Here is a 26,182-nt window from a genome sequence, read left to right as displayed (position 1 = left end):
CACAGCATTCTCTTTATTTGAATATACATAAACATCCAAAATCAAAATATGACAAATGACTCTTAACCCCTTAAGGAATAGTCTATTTTAAACCTTAATGACCAAGCTATTTTTTACGTGTTTCCATCGTCACATTCCAAGAGCTATAACTTTTTTATTTTTGCGTCGACATAGCTGTATAAGGTCTTGTTTTTTGCAGGAGAAGATGTAATTTTTAATAACACCATAATTTATTGATTAACTTTTATTAACTTTTTTTGGGGGGTAATAGAAAATAACCCAGCAATTTTGCCACTCTTTTTTTGTGTCCTTAATATACGCCATTAACCGTGTAGTAAAAATAACATAATAACTTTATTCAGCGGGTTGTTACAATTGCGTCGATATCAAATGTATATAGATTTTGTATGTTTTACTACTTTTACACAGTAAAAACACAGTTTTTTCAAAATTATTTGTTTTTGTGTCTCCATATTTGAAGAGCCATAACTTTTTTATTTTTCCGCTGATGTAGCTGTTTGAGGGTTTTTTTTTTGTGGGACGACTTGTAGTTTTCATCGGAAACCATTTTGGAGTACATGCGACTTTTTGATCACTTTTTATCATATTTTTTTGAGGGCAGGATGCACAGAAAACAGCAATTCTGGCATTGTTTTTTTAATGTTTTTCTTTACAGCGTTCGCCGAGCAAGTTAAATAATATAATGGATTTATAGTTGGGGTCGTTACGGATGTGGCGATACCAAGTATGTGTAACTTTTTTACTTTTTTTTTTCATAATAAAGCATTTTGTAAGGGAAAAAAGTGGGTTTTCCATTTTTATTTTCTTTGGGGTTTTTATTTATTTATTTAACTTTATTAAACTTTTTTAAACTTTTTTATTAGTTCCACTAGGGGACTTTACTATGCGATCGTTTGATCGCTTTTATAATACACTGCAATACTTCTGTATTGTAGCGTATTATTGCTGTCAATGTAAAACTGACAGTCATCTGCAGGGTCATGCCTCAGGCATGGCCTAGCAGGCATTATCTAGAGGCAGACCTGGAGGTATTTCTAACCAATTCATTTCTATGGCCGTCGGACACCTTCCTGTATATTTACGAGAAGGTGTCCATGCCATAGACACCTTCTCTAAAAAATAGGACATACACACATATATAAAATTAGAATTTAGCTGCCTGTTCAGACTGATGATAAACACATACCAGTATATCTTCAGCAAAGAAGGCATTGCTTGTTTATTATACGTCTTCTGAATATTAAGTTTCTGCTGCCATTTCTTTGGTGTAATTGTTTTGCTATTCAAATTGCAGAGTGTTAACATAAAAGTACCATAACCATGGAAACGCAAAAAAAAAGTTTCGCTACTTCCTCAAGCAAGTGCAATCCTTTTTCCTTTTCTTTATGGCTCTGCCAATTTGTGAAAAAGGAGCAATACATGGCTAGCGAGAGTGAATGAAGTATCTGAACCTAGTAATCGGGGTTTTCTCCCTGTTTTGCCTTTGTTTATGTAGTTCGGCAATGCTGTGTGCTATTTGACTCTTTGTACACTCTTTGTCTTATGACACTCTGACTGTGAGGATCTCTGATGCAGTAATATAAATGAAACATAAGACAGTACGTTCTGCTTATGGTACAAGGAGAGCTAAGAGTAGCATCTTGTGTGTCAGATCCTCCGGCCTTGTATAGAACGGAAGCCTTACTATACACCCAGGAGCGTTGCTTCACTAGCAGGTAAGCATGCATCAAGTATTTATGACGCCACTTATCATTTATTGTTTTTAAAAAATGTTTGCGTAATGATATTTCATTTTCCTGCAACTGCAAATAGCATAACTTCACACATCATTTGTGATCGGATTTCAGGAAGTTGTTATGTGAGGTGAATAGTACACTGAATATATTTATTTGTTTCCTCAAGGAGCAATTTCCACTTAAATCAGACAATCACCAGAAATTATACGTTCCGGATTTGCCTCCTCCTATGACATTATAATATGTATTCTATTTAGTTATTTCTTACTTATATTTCTTTCTGGTAATTCTGGGTGACAACCAATATGGCCGCCATTACAGATTACACACCCGGCTTTCCCAGGCGCCTCAACGGCAAACCTACCTTATTATGCAGTGACACATATCTCGTTCCTTCCGGGAAAGCTGGGTAAAAATGCTAATGAAACAGTTACATTCTTCTAACTGTTGTAATAATAAGACTGTATAACATTATTATTTATATCACTACTATGTGGGTGCATAGCACTGTATGGTATTGTCAGTTGGTAGCGTACGACGGTAGTAGCATTTAGGTGCAGTATTGCAGTATTACGCTACTTGTTTTCTGTAACAGAAAATAATGGGAGACCCCCCACTATATCTTGGCAAATAAGGTAACTTCTTCCTCAGTAAATTTCATATATTCATCTCTTGCTATAATTTCTTTCTGGCACTACAGAAGAACGGAATATGTTGTGCAACCTCTGGGACACAGGTATTAGAGGGTTGATTGGCTCATGATAAAAGTCTCTAAGGCTGAGTTCACATTGTGCATTTTAGTTGTTTTTATTTAACGCTGCCACAAAAAAATGCATCTTAGTTTTTTTTGTGTTGTTATGAAGCTTATCATCAGCCTACGACTAATGAATTAAAAACCAGACAACAGACAAAATGCTTTGTAAAAACGCGAAGGTATTTAAAAAATTTATGTGTTTTTTTTAAAAAAAACATGTATTTTTAAGGCTTCGTTCACATTTGCGTCAAGGCTGCGTTCCGTCGGTGCTCTCTGTCGAAACAGAACCCTGACTGACACAAACTGAAGCCAAAGGTTTCCGTTTCCATCACCATTTCAGTTTGTGTCAGTCAGGGCTTCGTTCCGACGGAACATCGGAATGACGCAGATGTAAACATAGCCTAAGATGTGGTTTTTTTAGGCAGCGTTTCAAAACACAACAAAAACACAATAAATACACACAATGTGGACCCAGTGTATGGCTCTGTTCACACCATGTATCTTCCCTAAATACATATACTTGAAAGGGTCACTCATTTTAGCAAAGGACATCGGCGCTGAGAATTTCACCGATCACCAGAACAAAAGTTCACAAGCATTCTACTTAGTGCTGTGACTCCTCGACTCCTGTTGGATTTTTCCCAATAGGCAGTCTATTACGCTGTATTCAGCTAAACACAGATTAGATACAGAGGGGCTCAGCAGAGTGCCTGTGTACCTTCGTTCTAGCAATCAGTGGGGTCTCGACACTTTAACCCCCACCAATAGAAACTTCTTACATCTGACTCTTTATGTCAGCATTCAAGCAATATATGATAGATAGTACAATAAAAGTGTAAAGTGAGTACATAGATGTATCCTTTTTTTTTTTTTGTAAAATTCTTACATAAATGCCGTATTACTGAAGCATTCTGTCCTACAAGCATTACTTATAGGGCAGGTACACAGACTGTAGTACGGGTTCGTGCACTGTTGTTTTATAAAATACAATTTCAGTACCGTTTTCCTAGGGCCATGTTTATGGAAGTTGATGGGAAAGCCAATACAAAAATGTATGTGGCAAAACCACTAAAAATAGGTCATGCTGCAGTTTTAAAAGGGTTTTCCCATGAGAGACATTTATGACATATCTACAGGATATGTCACAAATGTCAGATAGATGTGGATCCCACCTCTGGGACCTGCACCTATCTCTAGAACGGGGCCCTCTAAAACCCTATTTTACTACTCTGTGTTGCGGCAGAAGCCTATGAATTCCGACAATGAAATAGGAAACAGCGTAGCTCGCTGAGCTACGCTGTTTCCGTAAGTCCCATAGAATTGAATGGTAGTTATGAAAACAGCGTAGCCCGCATGCTACGCTGCTTCCATAACTGTCACTCACTACTATGCGCGCTACGCTGTTTTCGTAAATCCAAACCATATAGTCAGGAAGTGGCCGGGGAGGCAGAGGGAGCAGAAAAAAATAGAACAGGGTTTAGAGATAGATGCGGGTCCCAGAGGTGGACAAGTCATAAATGTCTCTGATGGGAAAACCCCTTTAACTGTGGATAATTTGTATGCATATTTGTTGTTTTTTTTTTGCTTGGCAAGTGCTCGAACTTGATTGAATAACGAATGACTTTATAGATTTTAATAATAACCTTTTTATACCTCGATAACTTCTTTAAAGTGTAGCTAAAAGTTCGACAAACTTCTGACATGTCATAGTGACATGTCAGAAGTTTGGATTGGTGGGGATCCGAGCACTGAGACCCCCACCAATCGCTAGAACGAAGCAGCTGAAGCACTTGTGTGAGCGCTCAGCCGATTCGTTTCTGTTCAGCTTTTTCCGAAAAGCCGATGTATCAGAGTACGGGCTCATGGCCGGCCTTAACTATGTTCGACCAGTGCGGTCGCACAGGGCGCCGGCTGCCACACTGCAAGAGGGGCGCCAGCGGGTGTGTGTATCCCTGCGCCGTTGCAACTACCAGCGGGGATACACACACTAACTGCAGTCGCCTTTCCACCCGGGCGCTCTTCACTTAGGCATCGCTAACGCTGTAGCAGCCACAGCGGCTGCTAGCGGTGACACTGGGCATGAGGGTGGTGGCACCGCTAGCAGCCGCTGCAGCTGCTACAGCAATAGCGATGGCAATATAGCAGAGCAGGGAGATATCTCCTTGCTCTGCTGTCTACAAGCGCCACTGTAGCTCCCTGAAGGAGTGGAATCCTCGTGTGGCCAGGGATTCCGCTCCTGGAGCGCTGCTTGATGTCTCTGTCAATATATGGACAGTGACATCGGGGGAAACTCCTGAAGCAGAATCCCCAGTCACAACCTTGCAGACTCTATGACCGGGGATTCCACTCCAGGAGAAGCCAATGACGTCATGGACAGAGACGACAGGAGCTTCTCCTGGAGTGGAATAGACGGTCATAGCGTCTGCAACTCTGTGACCGGGGATTCCGCTTCAGGAGTTTTCCTTGATGTCACTGTCCATATATGGACAGAGGCATCAAGCAGCGCTCCAGGAGCGGAATCCCCGGCCACACGGGGATTCCGCTCCTTCAGGGAGCTACAGTGGCGCTATGTATACTGGAAGGGGGGGGGGGTTGCTATCTACAGGGGGGCACTATAGCAGAGCAGGGAGGTATCTCCCTGCTCTGCTGTCTACTAGCGCCACTGTAGCTCCCTGAAGGAGCGGAATACGCGTGTGGCCGGGGATTCCGCTCCTGGAGCGCTGCTTGATGTTTCTGTCCATATATGGACAGTGACATCAGGGGAAACTCCTGAAACGAAATCCCCGATCACAGCTTTGCAGACTCGATGACCGGGGTTTCCAATCCAGGAGAAGCCAATGACGTCATGGACACAGATGACAGGAGCTTCTCCTGGAGTGGAATCGACGGTCATAGCGTCTGCAACGCTGTGGATGGGGATTCCGCCTCAGGAGTTTTCCGTGATGTCACTGTCCATATATGGACAGAGGCATCAAGCGGCGCTCCAAGAGCAAAATCCCCGGCCACACGGGGATTCCGCTCCTTCAGGGAGCTACAGTGGCGCTATCTTTACTGGAAGGGTGGGGGGGGGGTCTTGCTATCTACAAGGGGGCTGTGGGCTGTGTGGCACTACCTACAAAGGTCAACTGTGCAGGAGCACACAAAATACCCAGCTTTCCCGGGTATCAAAAAAAAGTGTGGAAATAAACATAGACATAACTTTTATTTAATCTAGCTAAAAGGTTTAATCCTTTGCTCAGACTAAATAAAAGTTAATTCTTAGTTTATTTCCACACATTTATTTGATAGCTGGGAGAGCTGGGTATTTTGTGTGCTCCTGCACAGTTGTCCTTTTTTGAATGTCTATTGCCCGCCAGCTATCAGGGTCATTTCGTAGTCGTTGCACTACCTACAAGGGGGCTGTGGGCAGTGTGGCACTACCTACCATGGGGCTGTGTGGCACTACCAACCAGGGGGCTGTGGGCTGTGTGGCACTACCAACCAGGGGGCTGTGGGCTGTGTGGCACTACCAACCAGGGGGCTGTGTGGCACTACCAACCAGGGGTATGTGGGCTGTGTGGCACCACTTACCAGGGGGCTGTGGGCTGTGTATCTCTACCAACCAGGGAGCTGTGGGCTTTGTGGCACTACCAACCAGGGGTCTGTGGGCTGTGTGGCACTACCAACCAGGGGGCTGTGGGGCACTACCAACCAGGGGGCTGTGGGGCACTACCAACCAGGGGGCTGTGGGGCATTACCAACCAGCACCCTGGTAATGCACTCCCTACCAGGGGGCTGTGGGCTGTGTGGCACTCCCTACCAGGGGTCTTTGCGGCACTTCCTACCAGGGGGCTGTGCGGCACTCCCTACAGGGGGCTGTGTGGCCCTCCCTACAGAGGGCTGTGTGGCACACTCTACAGGGGGCTGTGTGGCGCTATCTACAAAGGGGCTGTGTGGCGCTATCTACAAGGGGGCTGTGTGGCGCTATCTACAAGGGGGCTGTGTGGCACTACCTACAAGGGGGCTGTCTGGCGCTACCCACAAGGGGGCTGTGTGGTGCTACCCACAAGGGGCTATGTGGTGCTACCCACAAGGGGCTATGTGGTGCTACCCACAAGGGGCTAGTGTGGCGCTACCCACAAGGGGCTGTGTGGCGCTACCTACAAGGGGGCTGTCTGGCGCTACCTACAAGGGGCTGTGTGGCGCTACCCACAAGGGGCTGTGTGGCGCTACCCACAAGGGGCTGTGTGGCGCTACCTACAAGGGGCTGTGTGGCGCTACCTACAGGGGGAATCTGTGAGTGGGGGGCTGATGGTCATTTTACTGTTAGTGGGGGGTTGATGGTCATTTTACTGTGAGTGGGGGGCTGATGGTCTTCAAGTGGTTTCCACCTCTGACCTCCAATTGAAATTAATAGGAGGCAGAAAATACCTGCGGCGCCCGTTTGGAGCTTTTTTTTCCTGCGTCTTTTGCATTCGCTTCAACAGCTTAAGAAAAAACACACAAAAAAAGGTCACACAACGCTGTCAGTTGCTGAAGGAATTTTGAGGCAGATTTTTTTTGTCTTACAAAACACGTGTGTGAACAGACCCTACGAGTGGAGTGCTTGTTCTTAGCTGTTTTCTGTCTTTCCCAAAACAATTTTTGGTATGGGGACCCTGGGGAAATTTTGTTTTTTCAGTGCTGCCTCAAGTCTGAAAAGGTTGGGAAACTGTGTACTAGGCTACAGGGTCCCGTCATGGAGCAGCTCAGTTTGTCATGGGAACGGGGCCTAGGTGAGTACAATTTTTGTTTTTGTTTGGGGGCACTATCTACAAGGGGGAGGTGCGGGGACTGTATGGCACAATCTACAAGGGGGAGGTGGGGGACTGTATGGCACTGTCTACAAGGTGGAGGTGGGGGACTGTATGGCACGATCTACAAAAAGGAGGTGGGGAATTATGGCACTGTCTACAGGGAGGCTGTATGGCAAAATCTACAGGGGGGGCACTATACTGTGTGGGGGCCAGAAAGCGGACATTATACTGTGTAGGGGTACTACAGATGGAATAATACTGTGGGCACAATTAGAGGACAAAATACTGTGTCCTTTAAGGGGTTGTAATATATTATATTATTAAATGTTATTACTATACTGTATGGGGGCACTAAAGGGGCATTATAATTTTTTTATGGGGCATTTTTTTTTAATGATGGGGTGGTCCGCAGAAAGATCATTTCGCACAGGGCGTCATCTATCCTAGGGCCGGCCCTGTACGGGCTCATAGACTTTCCGTACACGATACATTTATTTCAGGGGAAAAGCCAAACAGACACGAAGCAGCTGAGCACTTATACGAGCACTTCAGCTGCTTCGTTCTAGCGATTGGTGGGGGTCTCAGTGCTCGGACCCCTGCCAATCCAAACTTCTGACATGTCGCTATGACATGTCAGAAGTTTGTCGAACATTTAGCTACACTTTAATAGTCTTAATTGCAAAATTTATTTTTCTTTTAACCGGTTCAGGACCAGGCTATTTTAAGCCTTCAGGACCAGATACCGTTTAGTCATTTTTAGCATGCATTAGTTAAGTGGTTTTCAATTTTTTATTTATTGGGTTACCGACGATGTTCTTGCATTTTTAGAATTTTTACGGTACAGTTTAAGAAAAAAAGTACATTCTAGCTTATATTTTCTGGTAATAATATAGTATTACTCTAAAATAGATATTTTATTTGTGATCGTCATTGTCTACTGTAAATTTTTACAAATTACGTGTTTATTTTAGGTTAATTGTGTCAGTGCTAGCATTGCAACATTGGCAGGGGAACTATTTTTTGAGGGTGGGGGTTTATTTTTTTTTTATTTTTGCTTTTTTTATTATTAGTAATCAACAAATCAGCAACTACTGTCTTCGCTCTGGATCTATCGGGCAACCAGCTAAAGCTGCACCGTACATATACTTTGTGACGGGCTTCAAAGACCTGGAACACCCGTCATTTATATAAAGTGGGTGGTCCTGAGCCAAACACACACACAAAAATTTTTTGTTTTATCATGTGTTTTTTTTTTCTGACAATTTTTTGTGTCCAGAATTTTGTAGTGAGCAAGAAGAAAATATGAATTCTTATATTACATTTTGTTTGTGCCATTTTTCCCCTAGTTGTATTTTGTTTGCATAGCAACGTGCTCCGTGCATACTTTGTTTGGAAAAAATAAATACTATAGATTTATATTGGCCCACAAGTCCCAACCTTAGAGACACTGGCTACAGAAGTTACACTTGTAGGTTAAAAAAACAAGAATTTCTGTGTATGCTCAAAGATGCCCACCTTGTAAGCAAACTGTACCCACAATTCCTGCCATCATCTCTTTGGGGACACAACTTTACAAATCACTAGTCAAACCGCATGCAGAATATTACAGTTTAGGGCACTATGTAACTAAACACGTTTTATATTTCCACAAAAAAAAAGCTGTTAAGATTAATGATTTTAAAGCCAGGACCTCTTAAAACCTATGACACTTGCGGAATATATTATCCTTTCAGTTTGATGGCAGAGGCAGTGAACTCATTCTTGGTCCTTCAACATTGCAGACACTATAAGTGTTCATTTGTGATATGGCCATTTAGCTGTGATCTTAAATATTTATTCAGCATTGAGGAAGAGTTTGGGTCTTTTTAATGCAACCCTTCTCTGTCAGGAGGGAGACTCATTTTACTAGTGACGTCTCTACTGCACTTTGTAGTTGCTTTATTTGAATTAAACAAATGGTCTGAAAGTTAACCCCTTAAATACTATTATAGTATTTTTCTCATATAATACAATGGTACAGCCAGTAGGCTTTTTATTATATTCCTTTACTGAACAACATACAGAATCGTATTTATCCATGTTAGGCCTAATTCACACGAGCGTGTTCGGTCCGTGATATACACTCCGTATGTCGGCCGCATTTCCCGGACCGAACATACTGCAGGAAGTGGGCTCCTAGCATTATAGTTATCTATGACGCTTGGTGTTACTGCCTCTCCGTGGAACTACTGTACCGTACTGAAAACATGATTACAGTACGGGACGGTTGTCCCGCAGCGATTCAGTGACACCTAGCGTCATAGATAAGGCCTAATTCACACGAGCGTGTTCGGTCCGTGATATACGGTCTGTGTGTCGGACGCATTTCCCGGACCGAACACACTGCAGGGAGCCGGGTTCCTAGCATCATAGTTACCCATGACGCTAGCATACCTCACAACCATCCCGGATTCAGCGGGACAGTCCCGGATTCCGGGCGCTGTCCCAGGCGGCCAGGGGTATGTCCCGCTATCAAACTAATTCTGAATCAGGGAACCATCAGCTCCCTGCTTCAGAATTAGTTCATAGCAGAGGGAGCTCCTCCGCTCGCCGAGGGCTCCCCGGGCCCAGTGCTACTTTAAGCGCTGTGCTCGGGGAAGCCCTTGACAGTACTGTCCATTTATGAGTGGGCGGAATCCCCGGCCAGAGTGGGCAACGGGGATTCCTCTCAAGGATTAGTCACTGACATCACTGTCCATATATGGACAGTACTGTCAATGGCTTCCCCAATCACAGCGCTTAAAGTAGGGTTGTGTCCGGGGAGCAGGGTTGCCAACTGTCTCTGACTGGGGTGACCTCAGTCACAGACACACAGACCGTCATTGGATCGGTGCCGGGACCAGTAACGTGTGAGTCACCTTGTCCTAACCTCATGTCCAGAGACCAGGCAGGGGGGTGTGAGTGGATTGAGTGTCCGACTCACTAGTCACAGCTGTGCTTGTAGCTTTCCCGTGCTTAATTATTGTGGGGAAGCTACAAGCGGGGCTGTGACTGGTGAGACTCCCAGTGCACACTGCATGTGGCAGCAGCGGCAGCCAGCAGTGCCTTGTACGGGAGCCAGTCACCACCCACACGCAGCAGATAGACAGATGTTGCCGGCAGGATAGACTGAGATATTGACTGGACGCTCAACTACTACTGTTCTGCAGGCTTTGAATTTGATGGGTTCTATAAAGTAGTGGTCAGCTTGTCTGCCTTACAGCTGAAAGGTCACTGGTTCAAATTCTGGCAGGGTTTCTTTTTTTTTAAATATTAATAATATCTTAATTGTATTAGGCTAAGTTCACACTAGCATTGTGCCCGTACTCTTCTTTTTACTATCCCACTATTTGGTATTATACTGTGTGGGAGGCACTATGGGAGCATGATACTGTGTGAGCTGAATCGGGTGTGTATGGACGGGGATTGGGTGGGATTAGAGGCATGGTTTAAAAGAGAAAAAATTGTCCCTCTTTGTGATACTTGAAAGTTGGGAGGTATGCGCTAGGTGTCACTGCCTCACTGCGTACTGTAATCATGTTTTCAGTATGGGACAGTAGTTCCACAGAGAGGCAGTGACACCTAGCGTCATAGATAACTATGATGCTAGGAGCGGGCTCCCTGCAGTGTTTTGAGTCCGGGAAATGCGGCCGACACACAGACCGTTTATCACGGACCGAATACGCTCGTGTGACTTAGGCCTAACTATGATGCTAGGAGCCCGGCTCCCTGCAGTGTGTTCGGTCCGGGAAATGCGGCCGACATACGGACCATATATCACGGACCGAACACGCTCGTGTGAATTAGGCCTTAGTTTATTAATATGAGTTCAATGCTGCAACAATGAGGCTAGAACTAGATAAATTTAATTAATGCAGTTTGAGTCATCAAACTACTCCTTTCTCCCCATAAGGGCATGTTCAGACGTGGCAGAAATTTTCTGCTTTGGATTTTGCGTCAAATTCACGACAATTACACAAAGAATCTGCTGCAAAATTTTGTGTTTGTCAGGGTCCATCCAGATGTCCGCTGGATTTCGCAGTGGGCTTGCCGCAAATTTCAACCTTTGCATTGCAAAGGCTAAAATACACAGTGAAAATCTGCTGCTTCTCTGCAATAAACTGAGCATGCTGCAGAATATAAATTCCGCACCATAACCTATTTTCTCCATTGTTTTTTTCTGCAATGTTTTCACTAAGTAAACTAAACAGCTATAGACACCAAAGAAAGAAAAGTTTGCTGCAGATTTCCAAATGCGGCCTGTCCGCAGCGGAATTCCTCTGTTACCCGTTGCAACCAGGGCTTAACTTAATTTTTTCAGTGCAGCTTAATAAATTAAAACTAAGCTCTGATTGGTTGCTATAGGCAACAAAGATAGTTTTACTGTTAGACAGTTTTGATAAATGAGTATGATTTTGAATATAATGCAATCCATGATATGCAATAGTGTAATATGCTCTGACATTGTTCTGAAAATGTCCTTCATGGCTTTGTGCTCTATCTTCATGTATCTGCAACCACATACCATATGACTCACTAGGGCATATCTAGTTATTACAAGTGGGTAAAGATGAGTGAAATTCACCTAATTCATTTTGGGTCCGATTCAATTCAGTCCGAATAAATTTGTTGCAAATCGAAAGTGCCCCAATTGCCCTAAAATCTTGTGTCTGACTGTGATGTCTTTTAGGACTGTATCCAAGTATAATCTAACCCCTTAAAGGGAATGTATCGCAAATTAAACCTTTTTTTTTTTTTAAGTTAGTTACTTATTTCTATTATATTTTTTAAGGTTTTTTGCTGTATTGTTTTTTTTTCTTCCACATGGTAGAAAGTATTAAAAATGAAATAATAATTTGAGATGTTTTCCTATGTTGGCCACCAGAGGGAGCACTTCCCAGAATTACAGCAAGGTGAATAGGGCAAAGCAACCTGACTCACAGCTGCCGTAAATGTAGGAGGGAATCTCACCTCCCCCCCCCTCCTATAAGCCAGGAAAAGGTGTCTTCAAATTGCTAAGCAGTGTCCGGCTGCTATTTTGGGTATGATTGTTGAAATGCAGCTGGCAGAAGCTATAGGACACACCAAAAGGCTAAGGGTATGTTCACACGCTTACTAAACAAAGGAAAAACAGCTCCTGATTTTCAGCCATTTTTTTTATCAAACTCACGTTTTTGGCGGCGTTTTTCACTGACGTTTTTGGAGCTGTTTTTCTATAGTCAATGAAAAACGGCTCCAAAAGCGTCTTTTTACGTGCTGTTTTTGGAAAATAACCGCGTAAAAAAACGTCCCTTCGGAACAGAACGCTGTATTTCCCATTGAAACCAATGGGCAGATGTTTGGAGGCATTCTGCTTCCGATTTTTCAGCCGTTTTTCGGGATGTTTACGGCCCGAAAAACGTCTGAAAACACTGCGTGTGAACATACCCTTAGAATGATGAAAGTGAAGTGAATGACTTTTCAGTTGACATGTTCACACGGCGTGTATTCGACACGTTTTTTGCGCATTTTACATGCTTCTCCTTCTAAATGTCTTTATCCCTCCATCCTGCTGACAGTCTCCTCCAGGATGACCACCCAATCTTGCTGACAGTCTCCTCCAGCATCACCATACAATCTTGCTGATAGTCTCCTCCATCATCACCACCCAATCTTGCTGACAGTCTCCTCCAGCATCACCATACAATCTTGCTGATAGTCTCCTCCATCATCACCACCCAATCTTGCTGACAGTCTCCTTCAGCGTCACCATACAATCTTGCTAACAGTCTCCTCCATCATCACCACCCAATCTTGCTGACAGTCTCCTCCAGCGTCACCATACAATCCTGCTGACAGTCTCCTCCAGCATCCCCATACAATCCTGCTGACAGTCTCCTCCAGCATCACCATACAATCCTGCTGACAGTCTCCATTATCGTCCCCATACAATCTTGCTGACAGTCTTCTCCATCGTCCCCATACAATCTTGCTGACAGTCTCCTCCGCAGTAGAGGAGACTGTCACACCACTCTGTGATAGGTATAACCATCTGCTGCTGACAGTCTCCTCCCTGACCTCCTGCTGACGGATACCTGACCTCCTCACTGGATCACAGTCCGCACACCATCCACACTGACAATGCATCTAGCGACAAGGGGGGCATCGGGAGGGCCGCCGGGGTGGGGCCGTCAAGAGAGGGGGCCATCGGGGGGGGCCCGCAGGGGGTCACGAGAGCGGGGATCTGTGAAAGAGAGAGAGGGACAGACAGAAACACACACACCTTACCTGCAGTGCAGCCGGTCTTCATAATGGCGTCTTCTATTTCCCTACAAACCAGCTTCTCTGCTGTGTGACTCTGAACTGCGTCTGCGCAGTACAGAGCCAGATGGCAGATGCAATGAACAGCTCACGTTCATTGTGTCCTATGCCCTGTAGCTGCCGTATTCCATCCGTGTATGTGTCGTTAAGAGACACATACAAAGATTAAATAAAACATGGCAGCCCCCAGTACAGTAAGAAAGTGTCAATAAAAAAACTTGGTGTGTGAAAAATTCAATAAAGTCAATATAATATTTTATTAAATAAAAACACATAAATTAATTTTAAGAAAAAATCATGACACTGTCCCTTTAAAGCCAATGGGAGAGCAACATACAGGTCCTTCTCAATGAATTAGAATATCATCAAAAAGTTAATTTATTTCAATAATTCAATGCAAAAAGTGAAACTCATATATTATATAGATTCATTACACACAGTGATCTATTTCCAGCATTTTTGTTCCTTTTAATGTTGATGATTATGGCTAACAGTTAGGGTATGTGCACACACACTAATTACGTCCGTAATTGACGGACGTATTTCGGCCGCAAGTCCCGGACCGAACTCAGTACAGGGAGCCGGGCTCCTAGCATCATACATATGTACGATGCTAGGAGCCCCTGCCTCTCCGTGGAACTACTGTCCCGTACTGAAAACATGATTACAGTACGGGACAGTTGTCCTGCAGAGAGGCAGGGACTCCTAGCATCGTATATAACTATGATGCTAGGAGCCCGGCTCCCTGCACTATGTTCGGTCCGGTACTTGCGGCCGAAATACGTCCGTAAATTACGGACGTAATTAGTGTGTGTGCACATACCCTTAATGAAAACCCAAAATGTAGTCTCTCAGAAAATTGGAATATTGGGTAAAAGTTGAAGATTGTAGGCTCATGGGGGTCACACTCCAATCTGCTAATCAACACAAAACACCTGCAAAGGTTTCCTAAGCCTTTAAATGGTGCAACAGTCTGGTTCAGTAGGCTACACAATCATGGGGAATACTGCTGACTTGACAGTTGTCCAGAAGACCATCATTGACACCCTCCACAGGGAGGGTAAGCCACAAAAGGACATTGCTAAAGAAGCTGCATCCAAGCATACATATTAATGGAAAGTTTAGGAAGGAAAAAGTGTGGTAGAAAAAGGTGCACAAGCAACAGGGATAACCGCAGCCTTGAAAGGATTGTCAAGAAAAGGCCATTCAAGAATCTGGAGGAGATTCACAAGGAGTGGACTGCTGCTGGAGTCAGTGCTTCAACACACACGTATCCAGGACATGGGCTACAACTGTCGCATTCCTTGTGTCAAGCCACTCATGACTCAAAGACAACGTCAGAAGCGTTTTACCTGGGCTAAGGAGAAAAATAACTGGTCTGCTGCTCAGCGGTCCAAAGTCCTGTTTTCAGATGAAAGTAAATTTTGCATTTCATTTGGAAATCAAGGTCCTATAGTCTGTAGGTATCAATCCAAGTTGCTTGCAGTCCAGTGTGAAGTTTCCACAGTCAGTGATGGTTTGGGGAGCCATGTCATCTGCTGGTGTTGGTCCACTGTGTTATATCAAGTCCATAGTCAATGCAGCCGTCTAGCATGACATTTTAGAGCACTTCATGCTTCCCTCTGCTGACCAGCTTTATGGAGATGCTGATTTCATTTTCCAGCAGGACATGGCACCTGCCCACACTGCCAAAAGTACCAATACCTGGTTTATTAACCACAGTATCACTGTGCCTGATGGGCCAGCAAACTCGCCTGACAAACCCCATAGAGAATCTATGGGGTATTGTCAAGAGGAAGATGAGAGACACCAGACCCAACAATGCAGACGAGCTGAAGGTCACTATCTGGGCTTCCATAACACCTCAGTAGTGCCACAGGCTGATCGCCTCCATGCCACGCTGCATTGATGCAGTAATTCATGCAAAAGAAGATACGACCAAGTATTGAGCGCATATACTGTACATACTTTTCAGTAGACCTACAGTTCGGTATTAAAAATCATTTTTGAAATTGGGCTTATATAATATTCTAATTTTCTGAGAGACTAAATTTTGGGTTTCATTAACTGTTATCCATAATCATCACTATTAAAAGAAAAAAATGCTGGAAATAGATCACTCTGTGTGTAATGAATCTATATAATATAGGAGTTTCACTTTTTGAATTGAATTACTGAAATAAATAAACATTTTGATGATATTCTAATTCATTGAGAAGGACCTCTATATGGGTAGAGGGAGGGATAACGCAGTACATTTTAGGTAGACTGACTGCAAGCTATTATGGAAAAGCCTTCCTGAGGTCATGTGATCCTTTTTGTAAACTGTAACATAGTGGCTGGCGCTCGCCAATGTCCACCATTTTGTCACAATTCGAGCACCACAAACTCAAAAAGTTTTGGAATCGGCCGTATCCAAATTCGATTGGTTGAGAATACAATTAATTTGGGTCCCTAACACCACTGTGTTAGTAAACAACCACTTTCTCTGTCAATTACACCTGATTCCATGGGTTTCACAGGATCACCCATGATGAGCTCCAGGAAAAATTGGACAGTGCCTTTAGCTTCAGGCTTCTAACATAGTATCACTCAGTCTCTAGAATGCAGGGTATTTACAGTTCCAATTTAAAGTCCTATTCCAAGCAAAAACAGAAAATTTGGCTTATGGACCTCTAAGCCCCAAGGTTTATTTTCTGTACTAGAGATCTGTCTATTAGGCCACAGCTGAAGCCTGGGCTAGCCGGATAATGGAGCAAGCTATTTTATTATTATTAGATTACAGAAAAGTGGTTTTGCAAGTGGAAATAGGTTTTTGGTTAGGAGGAAACGCACAGGTTATTATGATATATAATATCCCATCTTGTAATTCCCATGACTTTGACAAAGGTGACTTAACAGCAAAACACGAATAGATTTAACAAAGGCTTATGGGTTTGAAGTCTTCACTTTCTGTGTATATATTAAAATCAGCAGTCCTACCAGATGTAACCTCACATGGGAAGGCATGTCAAGCATGCAGCATTGTACATTGCACTGCACACTAGAATGTGCTTTCTAAACAAATCATAGCAATTGTAATAATCTACCTTCAACCACTTTTCAGGTTTGCATGACCACCAAACCACATGATTTTTTTAACAGTTGATGTTTTTCTAAAGGAAAAAAAAAAATCCAGCATCTGGAACTTGGGACTTTCCACAGAAATTACTGAACCAACATGAAAGTAACTTGTGAAACATTTCAGCTTGTAATTACATTTCCTTTTTACATTAAAGAGGCTCTGTCACCAGATTTTGCAACCCCTATCTGCTATTGCAGCAGATAGGCGCTGCAATGTAGATTACAGTAACGTTTTTATTTAAAAAACGAGCATTTTTGGCCAAGTTATGGCCATTTTTGTATTTATGCAAATGAGGCTTGCAAAAGTACAACTGGGCGTGTTGAAAAGTAAAAGTACAACTGGGCGTGTATTATGTGTGTACATCGGGGCGTGTTTACTACTTTTACTAGCTGGGCGTTGTGTATAGAAGTATCATCCACTTCTCTTCAGAACGCCCAGCTTCTGGCAGTGCAGATCTGTGACGTCACTCACAGGTCCTGCATCGTGTCGGCCACATCGGCACCAGAGGCTACAGTTGATTCTGCAGCAGCATCAGCGTTTGCAGGTAAGTAGCTACATCGATTTACCTGCAAACGCCGATGCTGTTGCAGAATCATCTGTAGCCTCTGGTGCCGATGTGTCCTCGCTCGTCTGACACGATGCAGGACCTGGGTAAGTGACGTCACAGCGTGATCTGCCAGAAGCTGGGCGTTCTGAAGAGAAGTGGATGATACTTCTCGTCAGAAAGCCCAGATAGTAAAAGTAGTAAACACGCCCCGATGTACGCACATAATACACGCCCAGTTGTACTTTTACTTTTCAACACGCCCAGTTGTACTTTTGCAAGCCTCATTTGCATAAATAAAAAAATGGTCATAACTTGGCCAAAAATGCTCGTTTTTAAAAAATAAAAAACGTTACTGTAATCTACATTGCAGCGCCTATCTGCTGCAATAGGAGATAGGGGTTGCAAAATCTGGTGACAGAGCCTCTTTAAATGCTATCCCACATATCAGATACAAACTCTTTTGAGTTGCTTTTTATTTATCCACACTTGTTCTTTATTTGTATATTGTTTATATTATTTATATTTTGTATATTTTATATATCGCTGTGTTTAAGGTACTGTGTAGTATGTTTTTCTATATCAAATAATGCTTCACTATAAAGACACTTTAAGTGCAGCATAGTATGGGGACATTTCAGCTCTACTATTAATCTAAATGGCACAAAGAAATATGGTGCTGTTTGGCATATAGAGCCCCTACCCCGCCTCTCCCCCACTTCTTTACCAGTGACTGACAGGCTGAGGTGTAAATAGAAAAGCTACATAATGAGCTAGTTCAAATCCACAATTACAAATTGAATGGTCCCTGCAGGGATATTGTTTAGTACCCACTTCAGATATTTTACAAGATAGCATAATATTAGTGACAAGCTCATAATGCAGTTCTATATAATTTAACATTGTTTTAAAATGGAATTCCATTATAAAGAGGTTGTCTGGTTTACAAAACCAATTATAGGGCATGGCCAGACATGGCGGAATTGCTCTGGAATTCCGCTGCGGCCAGTCCGCTGCGGAAATCCGCAGCGGACATTTTCTCCATTGCTTTCCACAGCTTTTTAGTTAGGTTCGTGCACACGTTGCGGAAAACTCCGCTGCGGACCATAGTCTGCAGTGCGGAATTTGGTGTCCGCAGCATTCACTGGCTGTTGCGGACGTGTAGCGGACTTGTTAATTTCTCCATTAACTTCAATTGAGAATTAAAATTCCGCAATGAAATACGCAGATGTTATGTGTGTTGCATAGTGTATTGGTTTTACGAACATGATATTTCTTCATTCTGGCTGGATCTATGTATTTCTAGGTCTGTCGCCAGACTGAGGCCCTATGCACACGAACGTAAAAACGCCCGTAATCACGGGCCGTTATTACGGCACGGGCAGGCCCATAGAAGTCAATGGGGCTCCCGTAATTACGGGTGACTACGTTGTGCACCTGTAATTACGGGAGCGTTGCTAGGCGACGTCAGGAGATAGTCACTGTCCAGGGTGCTGAAAGAGTTAAACGATCGGCAGTAACTGTTTCAGCACCCTGGACAGTGACTTCCGATCACAATATAGATCAACGTGTTAAAAAAATAGAAGTTCCTACTTACCGAGAACTCCCTGCTTCTTCCTCCAGTCCGGCCTCCCGGGACGATGTTTCAGTCCATGTGACGGCTGCAGCCAATCACAGGCCAATCACAGGCTGCAGCGGTCACATGGACTGCCGCGTCATCCAGGGAGGTCGGGCTGGATGTCGAAAGAGGGATGCGTCACCAAGACAACGGCCGGGTAAGTATGAATTTCTTTTACTAGGGAAAGGGCTGTCCCTTCTCTCTATCCTGCACTGATAGAGAGAAGGGAAGTGTTCTTCACCTGAATACGCAACGGCTAATCCGCATCAATTTCCTGCCCATTTTAGGCAAAGCCGCAACAGAATCTGCAACGCAGAATATGTGCGGCATTGATGCGGACAGTGGCCATGCCCTAAAAAGGAAATTATGCAATTTTGGGTTAATAGAGTGCCTCGTTCAGGGCCCATCTCTATTAGCCAGAGCCGAGTGTTGGGAAAACGCCTGTTCCCTTAGGATCACCATGACTACTGTTCTAGCTTCTGGGAAACTGAAGGGACTGTGTTTCTATTGCGGGGACGCTGGTCATACACTCAAGAACTGATCCAAGCGTCCAGAACGTCCAGCTCTAGAAAACTTCAGAGCCTAGATGGTCCCCGGGAATGCCATCTGGGCAGTCAGGTTTTTCTCCCATTTTCTAAAAAAATCATTTTGCCTGTTAATGTATGGTTTAACCCCTTAATGACCTGGCCATTTTGCACGTTAATGACCAAGGATTATTTTTTGTTTTTTCATGGTCGCATTCCAAGAGTCGTAAACTATTTTTTTATTCCGTCGACATAGCCGTATAAGGGCTTGTTTTTTGTATTTGCACCATTTTTGGATGCTTATAATATATATCGATTAACTTTTATTAACTTTATTTTAGGAAAGAATTTAAAATAAGCAGCTATTCGAGCATTGATTTTCAAGTTATAAATTTATGCCGTTTACTATGCAGGGTAAATAACATATTAACTTTATTCTTTGGGTCGGCAAAATTAAGGGGATACCAAATATGTAAAGGTTTTATATGTTTTCCTATGTTTGCAAAATAAAAAACCTTTTAGAAAAAAATTACTTGTTTTTGCATCGCGGCATTCCCAGAGCCGTAACTTTTTTATTTTTCTGTCAATGTGGCCGTATTTGGGCTTGATTTTTGCTGTCCACAGTGTAGTTTTCATTAGTACTATTTTGGGGTACATAGGACTTATAGATTAACTTTTATTAAATTTTTTATGGGGGGAATGGGAGAAAAGTGAGAATTTTGCCGTCGTTTTTTGCAGGTTTTTTGGACGCCGGCGGTTTAATTAATGCGTTAATTTTTTTGTTCAAGTCGTTACGATCGCAGAAATACCATATATGTGTATGTGTTATTTGTTTTGACACTGTTACTAAATAAAAACACTTTTTATTTTATCAGTTTTATTTTATATTGACTGTGAATTATTTTATTATTTTCCCCAAACTTTATTTAACTGCTTTACTGCTTTATTTTTTAGTCCCACCAGGGGACTTCACTATGCGATCTGCTGATCGCATATATAATGCTTTGGTATACTTAGTATACCAAAGCATTGTTGCCTGTCAGTGTAAAACTGAAAGGCAATCTATTAGGCCATGCCTCCAGCATGGCCTAATAGGCATTTCCTGAAGGCAGACCTGGGGGCCTTTGTTAGGCCCCGGCTGCCATGGAAACCCAACGGCGCCCCTTTGGGGGTGCGCCGATGGGGTGACAGAGGGAGCTCCCTCCCTCTGTCAAACACATTAGATGTCGCTGTCGCTATTGACAGCGGCATCTAATGGGTTAAACGGCCGGAATCAGAGCTCGCTTCGATTCCGGCAGTTGCGGCAGGAGCCAGGCTGTGTATAACAGCCGTGTTCCTGCCGCTGATCGCGTGGGTGCACTGCACAAGACGGATATATCCATCCTTTGTCGTAAAGGGGTTATGTAAAGGATTTGCCAGACACAGCTTCTGTGTCGACGCCCGTGGTTCTATCTGCTACCACTCAGGCTGGTAGGCTGAGGAGTGGGAGAACCTATCACAACCTGGCCAGACGGAGCTAGCTCCCGCCCTCGGTCTATTTATACCTTCATTTCCTGCTCTTCCTTTGCCTGTGATTCTGTCTGGTTTCCTGGCAGTGCTGTTCCTGCTAGTACTATTGACCTCTGCTTCAAATTGACCCTGGCTTTACTGACTACTCTCCTGCTCTGCGTTTGGTACCTCGTACACTCCTGGTTTGACTCGGCTCGTTGACTACTCTTGTTGCTCACGGTGTTGCCGTGGGAAACTGCCACATTTCGCTTAGCTTCTGTTTACCCTTGTCTGTTTGTCTGTCGTGCACTTATTGAGCGTAGGGACCGTCGCCCAGTTGTACGCCGTCACCTAGCATGGGCCGTGCAAGTAGGCAGGGACTGAGTGGCGGGTAGATTAGGGCACACCTGTCTGTCTCCCTACACCGACATTACATAATCACAGGCCCATATACCTTTTCTACCCTGGTTCCTACACAACTATGGACCCCCTTGAGACCCTGGTTCAGCAAATGCAGGGTCTCTCCCTACAGGTTCAAGCCCTGGCTCAGAGGTGCAACCAGCGTGATGCTAACCAGGTGGTGCCCTCCACCTCACCTCTTGAACCCCATCTCAAGTTGCCTGACCGGTTCTCAGGGGACCGGAAGACTTTTTTCTCCTTTTGGGAGAGTTGTAGGCTCTATTTCCGATTAAGACCCCACTCCTCAGGTTCTGAGAGCCAACGAGTGGGTATAATTATGTCCCGGCTCCAGGATAGCCCCCAAGAATGGGCCTTCTCCTTGGCTCCTGACGCCCCTGAACTTTCCTCCGTTGATCTTTTCTTTTCTACTATCGGGCTTATTTATAACGAGACTGACAAGACTGCCTTTGCCGAGAGTCAGCTGGTGACCTTACGTCAGGGTAAGAGACTCGTTGAGGAGTACTGTTCTGACTTTAGGCAGCGGTGCGTAGCTTATCGGTGGAATGACCCTGCCTTGAGGTGCCAGTTTAGATTGGGTCTGTTGAACGTCCTGAAAGACCTATTAGTTAGCTATCCCTCTTCTGACTCTCTAGATCAGGTTATGGCTTTAGCGGTACGTCTTGACCGACGTCTCAGGGAACGACGACTTGAACGTTTTTGTGCCTTCTCCTCTGACTCCCCCATGATGGCTCCCGAGGTTCCGTTGCTTCGTTCTTCCACGAGAATATCGGATGAACCAATGCAACTCGGGGCCTCCGTGTCTCCCCAACAACGTAGAGAGCTCCGCAGGAAGAATGGTCTCTGCTTCTACTGTGGGGATGACAAGCATCAAGTGAACAACTGTCCAAGGCGTAAGAATAAGCAGCCGGAAAACTTCCGCGCCTATGTGACCATCGGGGAGGTCGTTTGGGCGCACAGGTATTTCCCGTAAATATGAAACCTAATAAGATCTTGCTTCCCTTTCAGGTTTCTTTTGACGGTAGGTCTGCCACCGGCAGTGCCTTCGTGGATTCAGGGTCTTCTGCTAATATTATGTCTGTGGAATTTGCTGTCTCTAGCTTTGCCATTGATTGATTTGCCTAAACCTGTCCCGGTAGTGGGTGTCGACTCCACTCCACTTGCTAATGGTTATTTTACGCAGCATACCCCTGTTTTTGAACTTATTGTTGGCTCCATTCATTTGGAGCAGTGCTCTGTACTGAGGATGCAGGGATTATTGTCCGATTTGGTTTTAGGCCTTCCCTGGTTGCAGATGCATAATCCCACGTTTAACTGGAATACTGGGGATCTTACCAAATAGGGTAATGAATGCATGATGTCCTGTTTTTCTGTTAATTTTATTTCTCTCCCCGAGGAGGTGAACACTCTACCTGAGTTTATTCAGGACTTCGCTGATGTTTTTTCTAAAAAGCCTCCGAAGTGTTACCTCCTCATAGAGAATATGATTGCTCAATCAATTTGGTACCAGGAGCTAAGCTTCCTAAGGGTAGGATTTTTAATCTCTCTTGTCCCGAACGTGAGGCCATGAGAGAATAAATCCAGGAAAGCCTGGCCAAGGGTTACATTTGCCCCTCTACTTCTCCGGTAGGTGCTGGCTTCTTCTTCGTAGAGAAGAAGGATGGTGGTCTTAGGCCGTGCATCGATTACCGAAACTTGAATAAGGTCACTGTAAGGAACCAGTATCCCCTTCCTTTGATTCCTGATCTCTTCAATCAGGTTCAGGGGGCCCAATGGTTCTCTAAGTTTGATCTTCGGGGGGCTTATAACCTTATCCGAATCAGAGAAGGGGATGAGTGGAAGACTGCATTTAACACGCCCGAAGGTCATTTCGAATACCTCGTCATTCCCTTTGGGTTGTGTAATGCTCCCGCGGTCTTCCAGAACTTCATAAATGAGATTTTAAGAGACTACCTGGGGGTATTTCTTGTAGTGTACCTTGATGACATACTTGTGTTTTCCAAGGACTGGTCCTCCCACATTGAGCATGTTAGGAAGGTGCTCCAGGCCCTTCGGGAAAACAAACTCTTTGCTAAATCCGAAAAATGTGTGTTTGGGGTGCAGGAGATACCATTTTTTGGTCAAATCCTCACTCCTAATGAATTCTGCATGGACCCTGCCAAGATTCAGGCTGTGGCTGAATGGGTCCAACCTGCCTCCCTGAAGGCGTTACAGTGCTTCCTGGGGTTTGCTAATTATTACAGGAGATTTATTGCTAACTTCTCGGTCATCGCTAAGCGTCTTACGGATCTTACTCGCAAAGGTGCTGATCTCCTCCACTGGCCTCCGGAGGCGGTCCAGGCTTTTGAGATCCTTAAGAAGTGCTTTATCTCTGCCCCAGTGCTGATTCAGCCTAACCAAATGGAGCCATTCATCGTGGAGGTTGATGCCTCCGAGGTGGGAGTGGTTGCTGTCTTGTCCCAGGGTACCAGGTCCCTCACCCATCTCCGTCCCTGTGCCTACTTCTCCAGGAAGTTCTCTCCCACTGAGAGTAATTATGACGTGGGCAACCGCAAACTCTTAGCCATTAAATGGGCATTTGAAGAATGGCACCACTTCTTGGAGGGGGCTAGGCACCAGGTAACTGTCCTTACTGACCACAAGAATCTGGTTTTCCTAGAATCTGCCCAGAGGCTAAACCCGAGACAAGCTCGATGGGCGTTGTTTTTTTCTAGATTCAACTTTGTGGTCAGCTATAGGGCTGGGTCTAAAAATATTAAAGCTGATGCACTGTCGCATAGCTTCATGGCCAGCCCTCCTGCTTGTGTTTTGCCCCCAGGTATAATCATATCCTCTGTTGATTCTGACTTAGTCTCCGAAATTGCGGCTGATGAAGGTTCAGCTCCCGGGAACCTTCCTGAGAACAAGCTGTTTGTTCCCCTGCAATTCCGGCTAAGGGTACACAGGGGAAATCATGACTCTGCACTATCTGGCCACCAAAGCATCCTGGGTACCAAGCACCTCATTGCTAGAAACTATTAGTGGCCTGGGTTGCCTAAAGACGTTAAAGCCTACGTCGCCGCTTGTGAAATTTGTGCTAGGTCCAAGACTCCCAGGTCCCGACCAGCGGGCTTACTATGTTCTTTGCCCATTCCCTAGAGACCTATATCTCCATGGATTTTATCACCGATCTGCCTCCATCTCAAGGCAAGTCGGTGGTGTGGGTTGTAGTAGACCGCTTCAGTAAGATGTGCCACTTTGTACCCCTCAAGAAACTACCCAATGCCAAGACGTTAGCTATCTTGTTTGTCAAACACATCCTGCGTCTCCATGGGGTTCCTGACAATTTATTTCATTGTTTTGGAGAGCTTTCTGTAAAAAGTTGGAGATCGATATGTCCTTCTCCTCGGCCTTCCATCCTGAAACTAATGGTCAAACTGAGGACTAATCAGTCTCTAGAACAATATTTAAGGTGTTTTATCTCCGACTGTCAATATGATTGGGTCTCCTTCATTCCCCTCGCCGAATTTTCCCTTAATAACCGGGTCAGTAACTCGTCAGGGGTCTCCCCCTTTTTCTGTAATTTTGGGTTTAATCCACGGTTCTCCTCCGTTTCAACTGATGGTTCCAACAATCCCGAGGTAGATGAAGTTCATCGGGAACTGTGCACAGTCTGGGCCCAGGTTCAGAAGAACCTAGAGACGTCCCAGAGCATACAAAAGGCTCAGGCAGATAGAAGACGTTCTGCTAACCCCTTGTTTGTGGTCGGGGATTTGGTGTGGCTATCTTCAAAAAATTTGCGTCTTAAAGTTCCGTCCAAAAATTTGCTCCCCGGTATATAGGGCCATACAAGGTCATTGAGGTCCTTAACCCCGTCTCCTTCCGGCTGGAGTTACCCTCGTCTTTTCAAATACACAACGTGTTTTATGCCTCCCTCCTGAAACGCTGCTCCCCGTCCTTGGCTACCTCGAGGAAACCTCTGGTCCCTGTTCTCACCCATGAAGGGGTAGAATTCGAGGTGGTCAAGATTGTGGATAGCAGGATGGTCCAAGGCTCACTCTAGTACCTGGTCTATTGGAGAGCATACGGGCCTGAGGAGAGGACTTGGGTACCCGCTCGGGATGTTCACGCTGGGGTATTGCTCAGGAGGTTCCATCTTCGGTTCCCCAATAAGCCAGGTCCACCTAGGAAGGGTCCAGTGGCCCCTCATAAAAGGGGGGGTACTGTAAAGGATCTGACAGACACAGCTTCTGTGTCGACGCCCATGGTTAATCAGTCTGCATCTGCTCCTAGGTCTGATAGAGTGACTCGATCTGCTACCACTGAGACTGGTAGGCTGAGGAGTGGGAGAACCTATCACAGCCTGGCCAGACGGAGCTAGCTCCCGCCCTCGGTCTATTTATACCTTCATTTCCTGCTCTTCCTTTGCCTGTGATTCTGTCTGGTTTCCTGGCTCTGCTGTTCCTGCTAGTACTATTGACCTTTGCTTCAAATTGACCCTGGCTTTACTGACTACTCTCCTGATCTGCGTTTGGTACCTCGTACACTCCTGGTTTGACTCGGCTCGTTCACTACTCTTTTTGCTCACGGTGTTGCCGTGGGCAACTGCCCCATTTCCCTTAGTTTCTGTGTACCCTTGTCTGTTTGTCTGTCGTGCACTTATTGAGCGTAGGGACCGTCGCCCAGTTGTACGCCGTCGCCTAGGATGGGCCGTGCAAGTAAGCAGGGACTGAGTGGTGGGTAGATTAGGGCACACCTGTCTGTCTCCCTACCCCGACATTACAGATTAATTGTAATAATGGGGGGGGGGTAGGGAAACGGACAAGTGAGCCCTAATCTACCCGCCACTCTGTCCCTGCCTACTTGCAACGACCCGTCCTAGGC

General features: G+C 44.7%; 1 protein-coding gene across 2 annotated transcripts in view; it reads left to right on the top strand.

Annotated features, from left to right (window-relative positions):
• The first annotated feature begins 1,433 nt into the window (after positions 1–1,433).
• ITPRID1 (ITPR interacting domain containing 1) overlaps positions 1,434–26,182 on the top strand; it is a 200,292-nt gene continuing 175,543 nt past the window's right edge. For both annotated transcript variants that reach the window (XM_075826962.1, XM_075826961.1), the window contains exon 1: positions 1,434–1,736. The gene's annotated coding sequence lies outside the window, so the exon portion shown is untranslated. The remainder of the gene's footprint in view (positions 1,737–26,182) is intronic.

Source organism: Rhinoderma darwinii, chromosome 5 (genome assembly GCF_050947455.1).
Source record: "Rhinoderma darwinii isolate aRhiDar2 chromosome 5, aRhiDar2.hap1, whole genome shotgun sequence".
Classification (NCBI taxonomy): Eukaryota; Metazoa; Chordata; class Amphibia; order Anura; family Rhinodermatidae; genus Rhinoderma; species Rhinoderma darwinii.
The sequence above is the reverse complement of the archived record's forward strand: the minus strand, read 5'-3'. Positions and strand labels throughout refer to the sequence as shown.